At 36.6% G+C, this 17,472-nt stretch overlaps 1 protein-coding gene across 1 annotated transcript in view; it reads left to right on the forward strand.

The window, feature by feature from the left end:
* The window catches only part of PRR16 (proline rich 16), a 165,448-nt gene extending 151,850 nt beyond the window's left edge, over positions 1 to 13,598 (forward strand). Inside the window, 1 exon segment of the mRNA XM_005234957.4 lies at positions 11,729 to 13,598. The gene's annotated coding sequence lies outside the window, so the exon portion shown is untranslated.
* The last annotated feature ends 3,874 nt before the right edge of the window (positions 13,599 to 17,472 follow it).

Genomic DNA, 17,472 nt, shown 5'->3' on the forward strand with positions numbered 1-17,472 from the left:
TTTTGTGTTCTTATATCTGTGTTACTGCACCATCAGGGCAACTGAGTAAATTCCTTTATCTACCTTTGTTGTAGTGACCATATTGCTGCTTTTCACCAAATACATTTTAATTTGTTCCATTGTCATATTTGATACAGAAGTGTCATATGTGTTCAGCAATTCTCCTTTTCCTAAAAGTAGCTCCACCTTAAGTAAGTTGGTCTTTTGAACTGCTGATACTGGTCAGTGCCTTAGATAGGCGTTATTGCCTGTCTAAACCAACAGCAGTCCTTCTTTTGGACATTTTAGTTTTAAAAGGAAAGAAGGAACACAGGAAAAGAATATAATTTTGAGAAATCAAAAATTATCTACTTGTGTGGGCTGTTTATTTATTTATTAATCTTTCTCATAAATAGGTTGCAGTATATTGTCCTCCAGATTCCTTCAGACTCTGACAGATAGCCCACAGAGCTTCTTGGACCTCATGTCTTTTTCAGTTTTATTTCTTGTATTTCTACTCACTCTTACACCGTCCATTCCATGGAATCATGGCATCATAAAGTTGTTTAGGTTGGAAAAGACCAAGGAAAGAGGGACACTGGAGAAGTCACTGGGGACACATGGATACCCATCAGAGTATCTGCAGAAGCATCAAAACAGTGATGATTTCCCATGACTTGAAGAGAGGAAATCACTTTCCCATGCAAGGTCAATGCAGCAAACATAGCTTTCTGTTAGGCATGGGGATGATGTGGAAGAGAGCATGTACTTGGTTTCAAACACCTGAAACTGAAAATGAAGATACTATAGGGTAGGAGTTAAAGAACAATGGTGTATAGAATAGAGTAAATTCAGAAAATCTGAAATTTATGGATATAACTTTAACTGTAACCATAGACTTTATAAGATTTGGGCATATTTGTTCAAGATTAAGTATTTTCTTCTAACAGTTTTGACTAATTCAGCAAAACCAAGCTGTTTCTGGATGCATTGTTTACAGAAAACAAAGTCAAGTGTCTTTGACGTATATCATGACAGATAGAAAGTCCATCCTACTTGAAAAAGAATTAACAGTGATTTTGGCCTTCTGTCCCATGCAGAGGTGGAAATGCTTGAAGAGATGTTTCAAATATGCAGAGGACCATCTGTGACTTATGTGAAGAGCAGCAAACTCTCTTAGTTTGAACTGTGGCTTGGAAAACAACATCGGAGAGGAACTTGGCCAACTCAGCAGGCACACAGTAGATTCAGCACCTCAAACATAATTCCAGTCCACAGGTCCAGAGGATGTGCCGCTGTTCTGATTGGAATCAGGATTTTGCATCAGGCTTTCTTATATATCTGACTAATGGATTTAGATAAATAGATTCTGTGTTTTTATTCTTGTTTTCAGTTTCAAGGCAGACTGTCAAAATGACTAACCTCTTTGGTGAACAGCTCACAAAATTGCTGGCCCAATACTTTGTGGTATTTTATTGGCCAGACAAACACTATATTTGAGGACTGTGCAAAGCACTGGATTGCACATTTTGCTAGTAACCTTTTCCTGAATAGCATTAACAGGAGACTTCTAATTGGTTGTATTTTAATTCTGAGCTGCTTTTGTTGGCCTGAATATCTTTTTTGTTAAACAAATCACTCCAAAGCCAGATGAGCATGGATGCTTGTGTTGAAGCAGGGATGGCCAGTGATTTTCAGTCAGCAAGCTACTCCACATTGACAAAGGTTTGGAGTTTTGCAAATGTTAGTACTGGGAAAAAAACAAATATACCAACCAAAAAAAACCCCCAAAACAAAAAAAAAACAACGACGGATTTTGTGTTCATGGTGAGCCAAGCTTTTCAGCATATTTTATGGACATTATGAAAGGGCTAAGGTAGAGATGTTTTATGGCTTTGAATTTTTCTTATAAAAAGGAAAGAGGCCTGAAACTGGGATAAATTGTTGCCTGTGTAATCATCCCGTCTTCCTGCTGGAGCTGACCACATGCTGCTCCCTGTGCACTTGAAGTAGTTCTTTACTACATTTTTCACATGTGTAGATTTTGATAGGGATGCCTGTGCTAACAGAGAGGTAAGGTTATCCATAAAGGCTAAGTTGAGGTAAGATTTGTTGCTGAGCTTGTGTTTGACTGTCCCATCCAGCTGTATATAACATTATACTTTGTTAGAGCTGGAAGGAGAAAAACATGATGTCTAAATTTGTCAAAAAATAATCTCATTCAGGTCTAGACTTCTTAGCATTCAGCTTAAAATGGTTACACAGGCTACAGAAGTAAAGTGACCCATGGCAGATCTGTAAGATGAGAAGCTGAAATGTTGATCTTTGTTTTCTTTGCCTTTTTCCAGAGATATCTCAAAATAATATGTTTGTTTCAAATACAGTGTTATGTCACACCAAGATAGCAGAATTCTGGAAGCTCATTTTTAGAATTACTGAAAATAAATTAAAAGGCATCATTCTGAATGCCTATGGAAAAGATCAATAGTAATATTTCTGCCTTTTAAACATCAGTTGCGTGTGGCTTATGTTTGGAGCGGCAGATAAGTTTCAGTAGCGCATAAGTAGGTTTTGAGAGAGGATGCACAGGAACATCTCTTGTTCTATGCAGAGGTATTTGAAGCTGTTGAAACAGAAGCTGACGTCATTTAAAATGAAAGTTTGCATTGAACCATTTTATATTTGCAAGAGTTTTAGCTTTTTGTATCCATTTTTATAATCTAGAATGCAAGTACATTCTGGTAATGTACTACTTCACAAATCAGGGCTCTTTACCAAGGTTTACATTAATAACATTTGAACATTCCCAGAAAAAAATACATTGTGCTTTTCATAAGGAGATTCTTTCATACGTCTTAAATGTAAATGCCATGTCAGGTTGTTCTCTTTCATGCATATTGTTGCTGAAAGTACAAGGCATATGAAGATGCTAGGTAATTTACTGATGCTTAGCTATAGGGATTTTTTTTCACCTTCCTTTCTAAGAATATATTCAGTTACATTTTTAGAATACTTTTTGCTGTTTCCATTCAATTTCTTCCTGATACCATGATTTCATTAGAGCTCAGGAAAGTAGCTAGTTAAGTCTTGGTAAATGAATGTGTAGAAGTTCCAGTATTTTTCTTTCGCAGTGCATGAAGTCTGAAGCAGTAGATGCAGCCCTTTCTATTGTGCGTTGTTATGGAAAAGGACTGCAGCTGGTGATGAGGAAGTCTTCCAGTGGGCTGCTGAAGTGTGGAGACTTGTAGTAAACACTCTTCCATTGCTGCATGGCCTCAGGGCCCCTCTTGCACTTGTAGGCTTCTGCCCAGGATTCAGCTGTGAGCTACTCAATCATTTGTAGCAGCTAAAAATTCCTAGCTACGCAGACAGAACCTCCTGGTGTCCAGAAGCATCACAGAACACCCTCTTCTTTTGTAAAGAAACAAATTGAATTTGAGTATGTTGACTAATCAGAATAGTGGTGAATCATTCCAAGCCTTTAGTCACGTTGGCATGTTTATAGAGAACAGGAAAATGTAGCTTCAGTAATCTCTACTGGCAGGGAGATTGATTTTGTTTCTTGTGTGGCAAAATATTTGTGCCAAATGATAAAGGAAGAAGTAAATCCTGTAAAGCATTTGTTAACAATCAGCATGTTGTCAGCTAGAATCATAAATTATTTCATCCCTCAACAGGCAAACTGCAGAAAGGCTGCACCAAAGTATTTACAGATATTTTCTCATGTCCTTTACGTCCTTTTGGCTTTGCAAAGTAGGCCTAATCCTACAAGGCTGCTGGCTTGCTTGAGTAATTTTAAATAGATGAAAGACCAGTAAATGTCAAAAAACAAACAAACAAACAAACAAAACCATAGTTACATTGTCTCCTACGTGGCTTCTTTCACTCATACACTGTTGTTTTGGGGTTTTTTTAATAAGCAAGTGGAGGGCTTCCAGCTCACTTATCATCCATCTTTCCTAGCTCCAGGCAGAAAGAAAAGGTTACACCTGTCAACTGGAAGATATACTCTGGGGAGAATGATTTTCAAACCATTCACATGTCGCTTTAAGACATGTAATTATACAAAACCCTCTAAAAATTGAAGCATAAACATTTCTATAATAATAGTGGATGCAAGTCCTTTAAAGCATTTAACTGTTCTGTGTGAACTTTTCACTTGTCCTGAGACTAATGTCCCTTTCAATGACTCCTGAAAGGTTTTTTCCTATGGCATGTAGATTATGCCATATGCTGAAAGAAATTATTTTTATTCAGTGAGTGTAGGTTCACAGGGATTTGTATTATCATCCTGTTTTCTGTTACATAGCTTCAGGAATAGACTGATTTAAAAGTAAACCACAGGAAATCTGAATTTTTACAGAAAAAACACTGACACATATGGAGTATGGGGTGGTGGTGTGTTTTCTAACCTATCAGGCCTTCCATCTCTTTTACTTGCTGCCAAGAACTAGAGCGTAAGAAGGCACTAATAACAAGGTTCTTAGATTAAGCAGTGAGTAATAGGTATGGCATTCACAGGGAACTTGCCAGCACTAGGTACTGGATGCAACATTCTTTGGCAACTCATTGCAAATGCAAAGCTGCTTCATTGTTAGTATTTTTGTGTCATTATTTGCTTGCTATAGCATTTCCTGTGTTAAGCTAGATAGATAAACTTTATAACCAACTCCCCAGGTGTGTTACTAGCTATTTTTTCACTAATTATTAGAAACAGAAAATTATTTCTGTTAGGGACTTGGCTGTCTTGCATCTTTCTTTTCCTAATCTTTGCTCTACCTCCATTTGACATCTGTGTGCATTCAAGCTAATTAATGAAGTTTGCTTTGACTCAGCAAGAAAATGAGGGCAAAAATAAAGGCAGAAAGACTAAAAGAATATCAGATACTATCTAGTTTTTATATTTAAAAACCTACTTTCAAACCCTAAAAATGCAGTGAGAATGAATAGGTGAGTTCCCTGGACCATATAGTTTTCTGGATCACTGTAGAAGATCCAGAAGATCTTTGCATATCTCAGATACAGACCCTCAACATGGGGAAGCAGCAGTATGCCTCAGGTTTAGCTAGCCATGCATTCCTACCCCTCTGATAATCAGCTAAAGGATACTGCAAGGAGCAAGATTTTGCTTGCCACTAGCAATGTGTGGTTTGTTTGTTTCTGTTTGTTTCAAGAGTATAGAGAGCCCTCAACAAGCACCAAAACTCTTGGTTTAGTGTTTGTTATTGTAGGTTCAGTGTTTCAGGGTATTCACATTCTGAAAAGATGTAGCAGAAATCTGTTGAGAGTGAAAGCGACAGAATTAAATAAAATGCTGTAAACTTGTGACATGTCGATTAAAAGTATAACATGGATTGGAAAGGAAATCTGCAGCCAAAGCAGAAAGTGGACAGAGATTTCCTTCTATATAGTTAAATGTCTCATATGCAAGGCTAGCTGTATAGTTTAGTTATTGTCCACTGAACACTTGGTATAAAATATTTCTGTAATCTGTCATAAAGTAATACGCAAATACTTTCTGTATCGAAAGACCTTATAGCTAAACAATTCATATCCACTGTTCAGGAACAATCACCAGAGTGGCTGTCAGTACATAAAATTCATTTCCATAGTATCACTAGCATATCTCTTCTAAGGATATAAGTAACTAAGCTGAAGTGTGACTACTACTTCTGTGTAGACAGATCCAGTTTTCACACTCGATGCTCAGCTATGGCTGTTGGTGCAACTGCAGTGGCCCCTTGTAACAGTGGCTTTGAATGTGATTTTGCAAATGGCTAACTGGCTGCAGCTTTGTGGGTATCGTCCAAGATCTGTCCTGTAGCTAATCCAGCTCAGTAGAAGAAAGAGGGAATGAATAGATATATGTACACTATATGTATACACATACATAAGAGATATAAGTAATGCATATTTACATATATATATATTCTATTACAGCCATTGATAAGCAGTCTTTTAAATATACTTGGCCTAGCTTTTTAAGCAACTCTATCAGAAGCCTCACTGTAAATGAAAATTAGGAAGACACATGCCATATTCCTTTGGAATGAAAGATAGCTTGAATTTTATATCATACTCTAGCACACAAAAAAAAGCACATTTCCTCTTCTTGATCATTTATTGTTTTTTCTGTGCATGTTAGTCAAATACAAGAAAAATGTCATCCAAAGCTAGTTTTTTTGAAAACATGGCTTTTCTTGGAGCTAGTAAACACGTACCCCAGAGAGAAAATGAAGAAAAAACAACCTGCCAGAAATACTTCGTCAGTACTTTTCTCATGAAAGATGTATCAAAACATATCCAAAAACTAATGAAAAAAGAAATGGGCTTCCTAGGAATGTATTTACACTTGGCATAATCAATTCTATCTTAAGACATACTTTAAGACATCCAAAACAGTTTTCCAACATCTAAGGGATGGGTGGACAAAAAGGGAAGTAAAAAGAAAGTCATGTCAAGAAAAAAGAACCTGATAAAAAGTCTTCTTAAGGTTCAAAATGGTGAACAGAATTGTATTGTCTCAGCCAAAAATATGCCTGATGAATTTTAAAAACGCTCATTTATATATCCTTTCTGTACATGGCAAGGAAGATCTTGCTTCTCTAGTTAAATTTATGTATACTTATCTTAGCAGACAAGGTGCCTTTGACTAGTGAACAAGGCTGCCAGATTTTCCTGGGATACATCACCAGAATTTTTTCCAGTGCCATTCTTTCCCCTTCTATCATGTTTTAGTCGGAGTTTTGACATTTTTGGTTTTCACTGTGGCAACCCCTAATGTAGCCTATTGACTTCCATGGTGTCGGAACTTGGTAACTTTGCTTGCCTAGATTTCAGCTGTGTTGGAAACTAGTGGTATCAACAAAAAAGACTTTTTTTCATATTGTCTATCCAACATATTGCTTCTCTCAAATCTGAACTGTTTGGGACATTACTGAGACAAGCACCACAGCCATTTTGCGAGCAGTTCATATGTAACAAACAGAAAATTTTAGAAGTTTCATATATTGACATGCATGATGCTGCTGACATTCATTGCACAGGTTTCTGTTACCATTAATTTTTCATTATAAAAAATTTGTCCTAGAGTAGCTCTCAGAGCCATATTCTGATGGGCTTCATTTTGTTGTGCGAACACACGAAGACAGTGAACTTCTACAAATACATTATTTAAGCAGTATGAGATCAGTTGGAAAAGTATATTTAATAAATGCTGCCATAATACACTCTCTTGACATAATTTTCGTATTTCTATTTGGGATTATCTTTATGGAACTAGATATAGAACTTGTTTTTGTGAAGTCTCTAGAGATACCAAAGCTCGAACAACATGGGACTTGATAATGAAAATTAGGGAAGTGTTGTTAGGAGAGGTTAGCAAGGTAAGAGTAATACTATAGAAGCCAATGCCTGTTGTCACCATATTTGAAGATGTATAAATTTAGACACTCTGATTTTCCTGCTATTTACAATCTTTTTCAAAGCTTTGCAAGAAAAAGAAAAACTTCCAATAAGCAACTGGGAATTCTTGTTTGCTCATTGGCAAAAGAAATAATTACAGACTGAAACACTAGGATTAAACAATCACACATAAGTAAGTAAAAGTAAAAAAGTAAATAAAAATAAGAAAAAATAGGAAGAATTACAAAGAATGGTGGTGCATTTGTTAACATTCTGTATTATTTATATTTGGTTGTTTTAGTTTTAACAGAGAAAGATGTCTCAACATTGCTGTGTCACAGGACACAAAAATGCTAACATTGGCTTATGTAGTTAAAATGATGGAGAAATAAAATGCTTGGTAAGAACATTGGGGTTTGCATTCAGTGTAATTCCTTCAATCAAACAACACATAAAATTTTATCTGAAATATTCTGGCTCTGAATGAAGTTGGCATCTTCAAAAATCTGTTATTTAAATTTATACCAAAAAAACCCCAAAAACAAACCCACAAAACACTACCAAAAAACCCAAAACAAACCCAAAGGTCATGATGGGGATTTCTTGGACAATAGAAACAAGCAAAAATAACCTCTAAGAAGCATTTCCTTCCCTTTTAGTAATTTTGTCTGTTGAAGGAACTAGCATAGTAATACATCTCATCTGAAAGGATTAAAAAAACCTAAGGTAATAAAGGTAAAATAGTCTCTATCTGAATCTAATATTTCTGTATCTTTCAGGTCTGAGTAACTTAAACAGATGTCATTACTATTTAGACGATACCTGGAAAATCTGTGCACTATGTTTATAAGGATTTATTACTATGTGATTTTTTTTTTTTTTTGTAGGGACATTTGTTACACTCTTAAATACATGAGTACAACTAATAGCTTGGCATGTGCTCTGACTGCAAGTGTATTTAATACAGGTAATATATGTCCAAATTATGCTGTTTGTGCTAAAATAGCCCAAATAATGGGGATTTTAATTAGACTAGTCTTTCAGGTGCTTTTATCAAACTCTTAAAATGATGTGGAAATTATATAGCTTAGTATTAATTAGGTAAATCTCTCTCAATTTAATGTGAAGTGCATTTCCTAGTTGTTGTCTCCTTTTTCTTGATAAAAGGCAGTAGACCCAGCATAGATAGTTACATTTAAAGCATCCTTTTCTGTGGTCATTGGCAGTCACCACTACACTCATCAGTTCAAAGTTGATAAACATCTTCTGTATAATGCGCTTGATGTCCTTCTATCATGCCACTACAGAATCAAACTGCATTTTTTCTTTAAATACTATAAGTGGAACCTGAGTATCTCTGTATCTAAGTGTCTTTAAATCAAAATTTATTGCTTATTCAGCCTGCGTAAATGTCCTCTTCTGTCATTTCCCTGTTTTGTACCAAACCTGTAAATCACTATTCAGTTTATGCTAGGCTGCACATGCATAGCCATCCCATAGGCCTGGGGTGAAACAGTGGTTCCCTTTGGTAGCCTTTCCCTTAATAATTTCCAGCCACAGTGTTCTGCATAACAGTCTGTGCAATGACACTGGGGTCGTGGCCATGATGAGGAGAAGGGTTGCATGGTAGATTTAACTGGACTCACTTGCAGTTCTTAAGAGAGCTGTGACAAATGGAAGGAAACAGTCTGTGGTTTCCCTGTAGGTATTTTTCAGGTAATACTGACAGAGAACATTCATTTTTTTATTATAGAGGCATAGTTATCTGATTTTGAATGGGGAAACAAAAGCATTGGTTTCTCTGCGTCTGTGCTTTTTGGAACTAAATACTGATGCTGTAGAAGGAAGAGAATGATGCAAAGATGCTGCTGCAGTAATGACAGGGAGGAGAAGGGATGTGAATGAACAAGATGGTCTCCTGTAAATTGTCTGAACTTTAGCTCCCTAGTAAAGTCAGCTTTTTTTCACTCTGAGGATATTGACAAGGTATGGTGTAATGAAGGGATTTTATAGTGATGAATTAATTGTACTGATCTGAAGGTAAAGCTTCTCTGTCAAAGTAGTAAAAACTAGGGAAATAGGAACTAGGCAGTTCAGGATAGGGATCTGTAATTAGTAGATACAGGGGTTTTTTCAATGACTGGCCTGTTTTCCCTCAGTGCCTCACTTCATGTGTACAGTAATGATTTGTAATTATAAATATATATTTTTTAAAATGGTAAGAGGAACTGCTGCTTCTGTTTTTAATGCAGGCATTGCCACCTTTTGAATTTTTCACTGAGCAAGCTTAACCATAATCTTCTAATTTGAACAAATTATTAATGTGAGAGATGTGTCACATTTTTCACAATGGTGCAGTTTGTGCTTTTTAGTTGAGATATCATAAAGAAACAAAAGTGGGCTTTTCATTGGTGGAATGTTGATGAAATGAAGGTGGATGTCATGTGATTGCATAACTGGGAATGAATCAAACTGTGTGGGCTGACAACCGAATTAGAGATGCTAAAAGAATCCAGCTATACCTGATATACCACTTACTGGTTTTGTGAGCATAATATTGAATATGTTTATGAATTGCAACCCAGAGGAAAAGAAAAAAGTTACATTACTTTTCATGCCTACAGCTGCTTAGTATTTTATTGTACTGTATTCAGAATAAGTTTGAAGAACAACTGTTTCCTGACAAAGTACAAATATTACTTGTATTATTTCCTATCATTTTTAGTATAATTATTATTATTATTGTTGTTGTTATTATTATTATTATTGCTTAATTGTTTGTTGTTGTTATTGCAGTTATTATTTGTTATTATTTGGTGTTATTATTGCTATTATTGTTATTATTACATATATATTTGTTCTACTGTATTCATCTTGTTTCATAAGCATAAAGCTGACTTCAAGGGCAATACTGTCTTTTTTTGGTGATTTTTATGAGGTCTTGACGTACATGAATCACTAGCCCAAATGTAATTGAAGCCAGAAAGTGTGACAGCTGAAAAAGGCCTGTTTGTTTCTATTGTTACGAATACCGTCCTCAGTTAAAAAATAAGTTGGTAACAGATGTTTACAATTTTCATCTTTCTTATTAATAATGTGAGCCAAACCCTAAATAGTTGACTAGGAAAAAAACTTCCTTCCAGGCCAATTTTATCATAAATTTATTATACCGTCTTTGCTAGACTTTTGTGCCACTGTTATAATCCTGAATGTTAATTAAATTTCCCTTAATAATAGAAATTTTGTTTTACTTGTGGGGAAAAAAAATACAAAGGGTTTACAGCAAACTAACTTCGGATTCTTTTTTTCCCCTGCTAAAGTGAAGTTCTGTCTTACCTCTTGACAATCTCTATCAAATTGAAGTAGTCCAGTCAATATGAAATAAGAGGAAATGTGAGTGAAAGGCTAGATTCATAAAACTGATGGCAAGGGAGTAATTTTATTCCTTCTTGCAGTATGTAACTCTGGGTGTAAGTCACCAACATTGAAAAAGGAAATTCTCATTCTTTTCCTCAGAAGGTGTTAATTTAATTATTTGAACCAGGTTAGTGCCCTAGCTACCAACAGGTCAGTATCTCAAGGTCTCTCTTTTTGATGCTGCTTTATCTTGTCTAATAAATAAAGTTAGGAAATTTAGTGAATCAGTGAACCTTAGCACTAGATTGGAGCATTACTTTCTTTCCTGATTATAGGGCTGTTTTATTGTTTTGTATAAATTAAAGCAGTTTCACAAAGGGGAATGTGAAAGACCCAAATCAGAATTTTATATAGTATTTTGGTGATGAGGAAACTTGCGCATCAGATGAGAAAATTCTGCTGAAATCACTTTCTATTTATTTTGAGAACAGAGATTAGAATACAGATTCTCAAGTTAGATTAGACTTGAATTCTTAGACAGTTTTTTCAAATGCGTAATATACAGCTTTTTATTAAGATCTCCTTTCATTTCATGCCCTAAGGCATATTGTTAAACTGAATTGTTATGTTAGGTAATTAAAGGTAATCTTCGTAGAAAAAATAATTAAAAAAAAAATATTTTAAAATTCGTGATTACAAGATCCCCATATACTCCAAGACCTAGGATAGTGGCAATCAGTTTCTGAGGTGGTGTAATATAATGTGATTCCAAAGACACCGTTGAAGTGAAACCCATTTACCCCAGCAGAAAGCCAAGACACTTAGTAATAATAAAATACAGCTGTAAAGGGTCAAGTTTCAAAACACCGTAACTCTTCAAACTCTTGCTTACATGAAAAATCATTCAAAATTTTGTTTACTATTATCGTTGTCCACTTAAAAGTAACGTTTTCATAACTTTGTCCTTGTCTTCTTTTCTTTTTAACAGCAACTTCAGGCTTGAAGGAATATCTATATCTGGAGGCACGTCAGTTAAATTCTTGCATATCAGATTCGTCATTGTGACTTCTTGCAGGCCAGATCTGAGAAGTAACCAGGAGCCTGACCCTCAGTGGAGAATGGAAAAACCCTTCAAGTCAGAGCACAATCACAAGTGTAATCTGCATTGAAACAACTTTCTCAGATCTGACAGCTACACGCTGAGTCCTCGCAAAAGCCACAGCCTTAAATTCCATTTAGTGGGAAATAAGAATAAGAAGGACTAAATGTCTTGCCCCATTGCAGAAACTGCTGTCTCCAAGCCTGACACTTGAGTTCTGTGCTGACCAACCAGAGTAACAAACAATGAGTTTTTCATGGGTCCAGCCAGCATCCAAAAATATTTCAATATGTAGCCAAAAGGAGAAATGAAGCACTTATGTGATAGCAGAAAATGAATGGATTTACTGTAACAGAGGAATGTTACTGTTTGTGGGGAAAGAAGACCTCTCATCTCTTGTACATATTCAAAGCCATACAGGAACAGGGCATCGGTGATGTTAAATTGCTTAAAAGGATGCTGTCTCTTGTCCTCCACCCAACTTTGAAGAAATTCAGCTGTTAGAGATTGCATCTCAATGCACTTCTAGTATTTGCACTGTCGCTTCCATTCAGGGTAATGATGTGCGCCACCATTTGCACACAGATGGCCCCAGGAGATTTTTGACCACAACAAGCTATATTTTACTGGGGCTCCAAAAGGAATTAAAAAGTTAGAACTGAAGAAAAACATTTGCGCTTTCTTTCACTATGGGGATCTCTTCACAGAAAGGACTATGGTCTTTTCTAAGGTTTAAATAAATACATACATATACATACATATACATATATGTATATATATGAAAAAGCATCAACATGATAAGGTGTGTTTAAAAAGGGGATATAATCTTTTTTAATAGCATCCATTTTTTAACATATTAGCAGCCAAGAAGTTTAGTCTATTGAATTATACATCAAAAAATGTTCCTATTGAACATTTATGTTATAGTCCCAGTTACCGTTGAAGAAGTCATTTGTAATATGTATTTGACATACAATTTTTCTAGCCATTTGTCTATACTTCATGGAGATATCTAACAAAAAATCAGCATTTTCAGTTTATTTTTCTAAATAAATGTGTTGTTTATAATTTGCAGTCACTCATTTTGGCTGGTTTTCATTATCTCTGAAAAAGATTTAAAGACAGAACCAAAACACAGGAACTGTTTGTTCGTGTTAAGCTGTAATGATTTGCTGACCAAAAGCTTTAATATAAATACTGTAATTTGTAAAATCATGAAGTATATTTATACAGGCAAATATGTATGGAAAACAAGAGGAGGTATTTTAACTCTTAATTTCAGAACATAGTTTATTTTAATATCCACACGAAGAAGTCTAAATATATAATGGAACAGATTTTTTATTACCAGTGAGTTTTAGCAAGTGAGGATTTAGATGTTTAAGAGTGAAAGGAATGTAGTCTAAAAATGGTGGTTTCCCAAATTATCCAGAGACCTTTTTTCAGCTGTCTCATTTTACTCAAAAACTAGTTTAGTTTTTTGGGGTTGGGGGTTGGGTTTTTTTTGGTGTGTGTATGTCTATTATGGAATTTTGTTTGTTGTTTTGTTTTGTTTTAGCATACTGAAAGGGCCATGAAGTTGATACTATTTGATCACAAACAATTTGAGAAGATAGAGAATAAGAAGTTCCTTAGAACAATCTACAGTTTAGTTAAGAACAGTTGTTATCCATCTGCTGCAGTGTTTTGTTATCGAGTTATTGAACATTTCAATGCTAGAGCTGTTTTGAATAAAAATATATTTTTTCCTTTTTTCTTAGTCCATTAGCCTGTGTGTAATTCTAAAAGTAAAGCATGTGATTCCCAGTTCACTTAAAACATTCATCTTAAATCCAGTCCCATGTATCTGATTTAGCTGAGTATTTTTTCTTGATTTTCATTGCTTTATGGAATCTATTAAGTGCTCACTAACAGAAGAATGATATTTCAACAACAAAAAATGGAAAATCCAAGCCTTTTTTTAATCTGTAGGTTAACTTTGTAAAGGGCAGATACCTTAAAACGTGTTGCTCTGCTCTAATGTACTAACTGGTCTATGCGTGTGTGTTTGTGTGTGTGTGCACACATGCACACCTTTACCTGCTGATGAATGAAATGCCAGCTCTGCTGAAGTAAGTGCCACAAGTCCTGTTACTGCAAAAGATGCTCATGTTACTGTATTTTTTGGAGAAAGACCTGAGCTCTGTCTTTGCTTGTGACTCTGAAGCCATGAATAGCATTTACAGTTTGTCAGGAAATTACAAAATTAAATAACTAAGTGAATGTTAAATTCTCTCATTTGGCAAACCTTGGGATCATCTTCTGGTTTGACTCTTTCTAAAAAAAGTAAGTGATCAATTTCCATTGGTGGATTAATGAAAGCTTTGTATTTGTTAAAGAATGATGGCTGTGGTTTTGTTCCCACACATTTTAGCTTATGGTTGGCTTACAGTCTTTTAACTGTGATTTCATTTTGCTGTCATTAGAATAACATATTTGGACACACAACTTGCATGGGCTTGGTTTTGCTCCCTCTTTGGATAACCTGTATTTTAATATTAGAGAGCTTACTCTTTGAGATTAGCATTCAGAGTTGTTTGAAGGAACAACATTATCAAAACAATAAGAAAGTTTCAGTGATCGTTTGAGCACTTCCATTATTATCTAATAATAATATTTGGAAAAGCTCTTATTTTTGTGAACAGAATGCATTCATCTATATTTGAAAATTGCCCAATAAAAATCTGGTGAAATAATTTGTTACTACTTGCAAATACTTTTCTGCTATGCTGAGTTCCAGATCAACTTATGTGTGAAATTTTTCTTGTACAAAAAACACCTGAAACAAAGCACAATTTTCTTCAGAAAAATACAGTGGAAATGAAAAATAATGATCTGCTCCCAGGAGTGGTTTTACACAATGTGTAATGTAAAAATAATAAACAGATACTAGGCCTAATTTAAATGACAAATGTAGTTGGAAGAGGACACTGCAAATCATGGTTCTCATCAATCACATGCTGTTGTTTACAGCTCTGTATTAGCTGGGGTTTCATGCTGGAAAGTAAATTTCAGTGCATGTGCACACACATATATCATGTCTTATTCTACTGCCAGTGACAGTGGGGTAAATCTAAATTTCTTGGGTTTTGTAGATTTAAATAATTAAATCCTTAGGTAAGTATTCAATATTGTGATATAAATTGAGCTGATGTCTGTACACTATGCAGATATTCCTCTGACATAACACTTCAACACAGATTATAAAGCTACTGGAATCTGAGAACTTTTTGGCGAATAATTAGCACTGAAATATGTTTTCATAAAGTTTAAAACCAGAGGAGACAATTAGATTATCTCATTAAACAACAAAAATTTTGTGAGTTTTTTCATGTCTTATGCTAAATATCTTGACAAGGTCAGCAGAACTTTTTAAACTAAGATGACATAGTGGTGACTGATGGGTCCTATTGTAGATCTGTGGATGTTGCATATATAAGAAATACCCCCACAAGTGGTTCTAGAATAGTGCAGTGTTTCATTATCTGGCACCTGAAAAGCAATCTGAAGCAAGCAATACGCTTGAAATGATGAAGTGTGCAAAACAAAAAGGTGGCAGTTCTGGATGTGTCTACAAGACGTACTTTCAGCACTTAATTTTTTTTAAAGACAAGGACCACCATCATTCATGAGAAGAACACAGATATATGAAATAGCTATTTTGCAAAAGATTGCAAAAATCTACTCATCACCAGGATGTGATAGAATTGTCCCTCTCCTGATAATCACCCCAAGTGTAACATGGCATGAATATCCCCAAGTGACAGATCCTTTTTATGTGCTTGGTCTGTAGCAAGGCTCTCCAATGATGTAAATAAAGTCCACAAGATGTCTTCAAGATAACCATGTTTTGGTGTGGAAGGGTGTTGCCTGGGGAGAGATGGGAGGATGGCAACCATGGCCCTACCCTGGGGCTCCTGCTGAAGATGGGAGGCTGTTACTCAGGCATTGGGCAGAACCAGAGCCCATAAGGAGACAGGTGTACAGGAATGTGCCTGCCAACTGTGAGGTAGCATGTATCATCCAGTATCAGAGCCATCTGCTAGCCAGCAGTGAGGGGTCATCAGGGGACATGGACCCTCCAGGTGTCTGTGAGTGAGGGAAAGGAGACAGGAGCTTCTAGGGCAAAAAATTAAAGCATGTAAAGGATGTTGGGAAAGAAACTGTAGGCTTAACATGATCTAAATCCCAGGAAGACCCTGGAAACTATGAGCCTGTCAGCCTCACCTCTGTGCCTGGGAAGACCATGAAACAGATCCTCCTAGAAGCTATACTAAGGCACATGAAGGACAGAAAGGTGATTTGAGACAGCCAGCATACCTTAGCAAGGGCACGTCTTGCCTGGCCAACCTAGTGGCCTTCTGTGGTGGAGTGACTAAATCAGTGGACCTGTGGCTATTGTCTGTCTGGACTTTTGTAAGACCTTTGATATGGTGTCCCTCCCAAAGTCTTTTCCTCTAAATTGGAGAGGTATAGATTAGATGGATAGACTATTCAGTGGGTAAGGAATTGGCTGGATGGTCACATCCAGAGAGTAGTAGTCAACAGCCTGACATTCAGCTGGAGGTAGTTGACAAGTGGTGTCCCTCAGAGGTCTGTGCTGGGACCAGTGCTGCTTGATATCTTCATCAATGATGTAGAGAGTGGGACTGAGTGCACCCCCAGCAAGTTTGCAGAAGACACCAAGCTGAGTGGTGAAGTTGACACACCTGAGGGACAGAGTGCCATCCAGAGGGACCTGAACAATCTCAAGAGATTTGTCAAGGCCACATGTAGGGTCCTGCACAAGGTATTGCTACAGGCTGGGGGAGTGAAAGGATTTAGAGTAGCCCTGTGGAGAAGGACTTGGACATACTGGTGGATGAAAAGCAGGACATGAACCTGTATCCTGGGCTGCATCAAAAGAACTGTGGTCAGTGGTCAAGGGAAGTGATTCTGCCCCTTTACCCCACCTGGAGTACTACATCCAGCTCTGGAGTCCTCAGGACAGGAAAGGTGTGGAACTGTTGGATCAGGTCCAGAGGAGGGCCACAAAAATGGTCAGAAGGATGGGACTGCTCTCCTATGTCAAAAGGCAGAGAGAGTTGTGGTTCAGCCTGGAGAAGAGCAGGCTCTTGGGAGCCCTTACTGCAGCCTTTCAATACTTAAAGGGGGCTTATAAGGAGGATGGGGACAGACTTTTTAGTGGGGCCTGTAGCAACAGGACAAGGGGTAATGGCTTTAAAGTACAGGAGGGTAGATTCAGACTAGATATAAGGATGAAATTTTTCACAATGAGGGTGGTGAAACGCTGGAACGGGTTTCCCAGAGAGGTGATAGATGCTCCATCCCTAGAAACATTTATGTTCAGGTTGTATGGGGCTTTGATCAACCTGATCTATTTGCAGATGTCTCTGTTTATAGTGGGGGGTGGACTCGCTGACCCTTAAAGGTCCATTCCAACAGAAACTATTCTATGATTCTATGATAAATGATGGGGTAGCCGTGAGGGAAAGGTCAGTTTATGTTGACTGATTTTAAGTACTGTTACCCGATCGTGGGTTTAAGACTGATTTAATCAACAAGCGTTCACAGTGGATGTTCAACAGCATTGG

This window comes from Falco peregrinus, chromosome Z (genome assembly GCF_023634155.1).
Source record: "Falco peregrinus isolate bFalPer1 chromosome Z, bFalPer1.pri, whole genome shotgun sequence".
Lineage (NCBI taxonomy): Eukaryota > Metazoa > Chordata > Aves > Falconiformes > Falconidae > Falco > Falco peregrinus.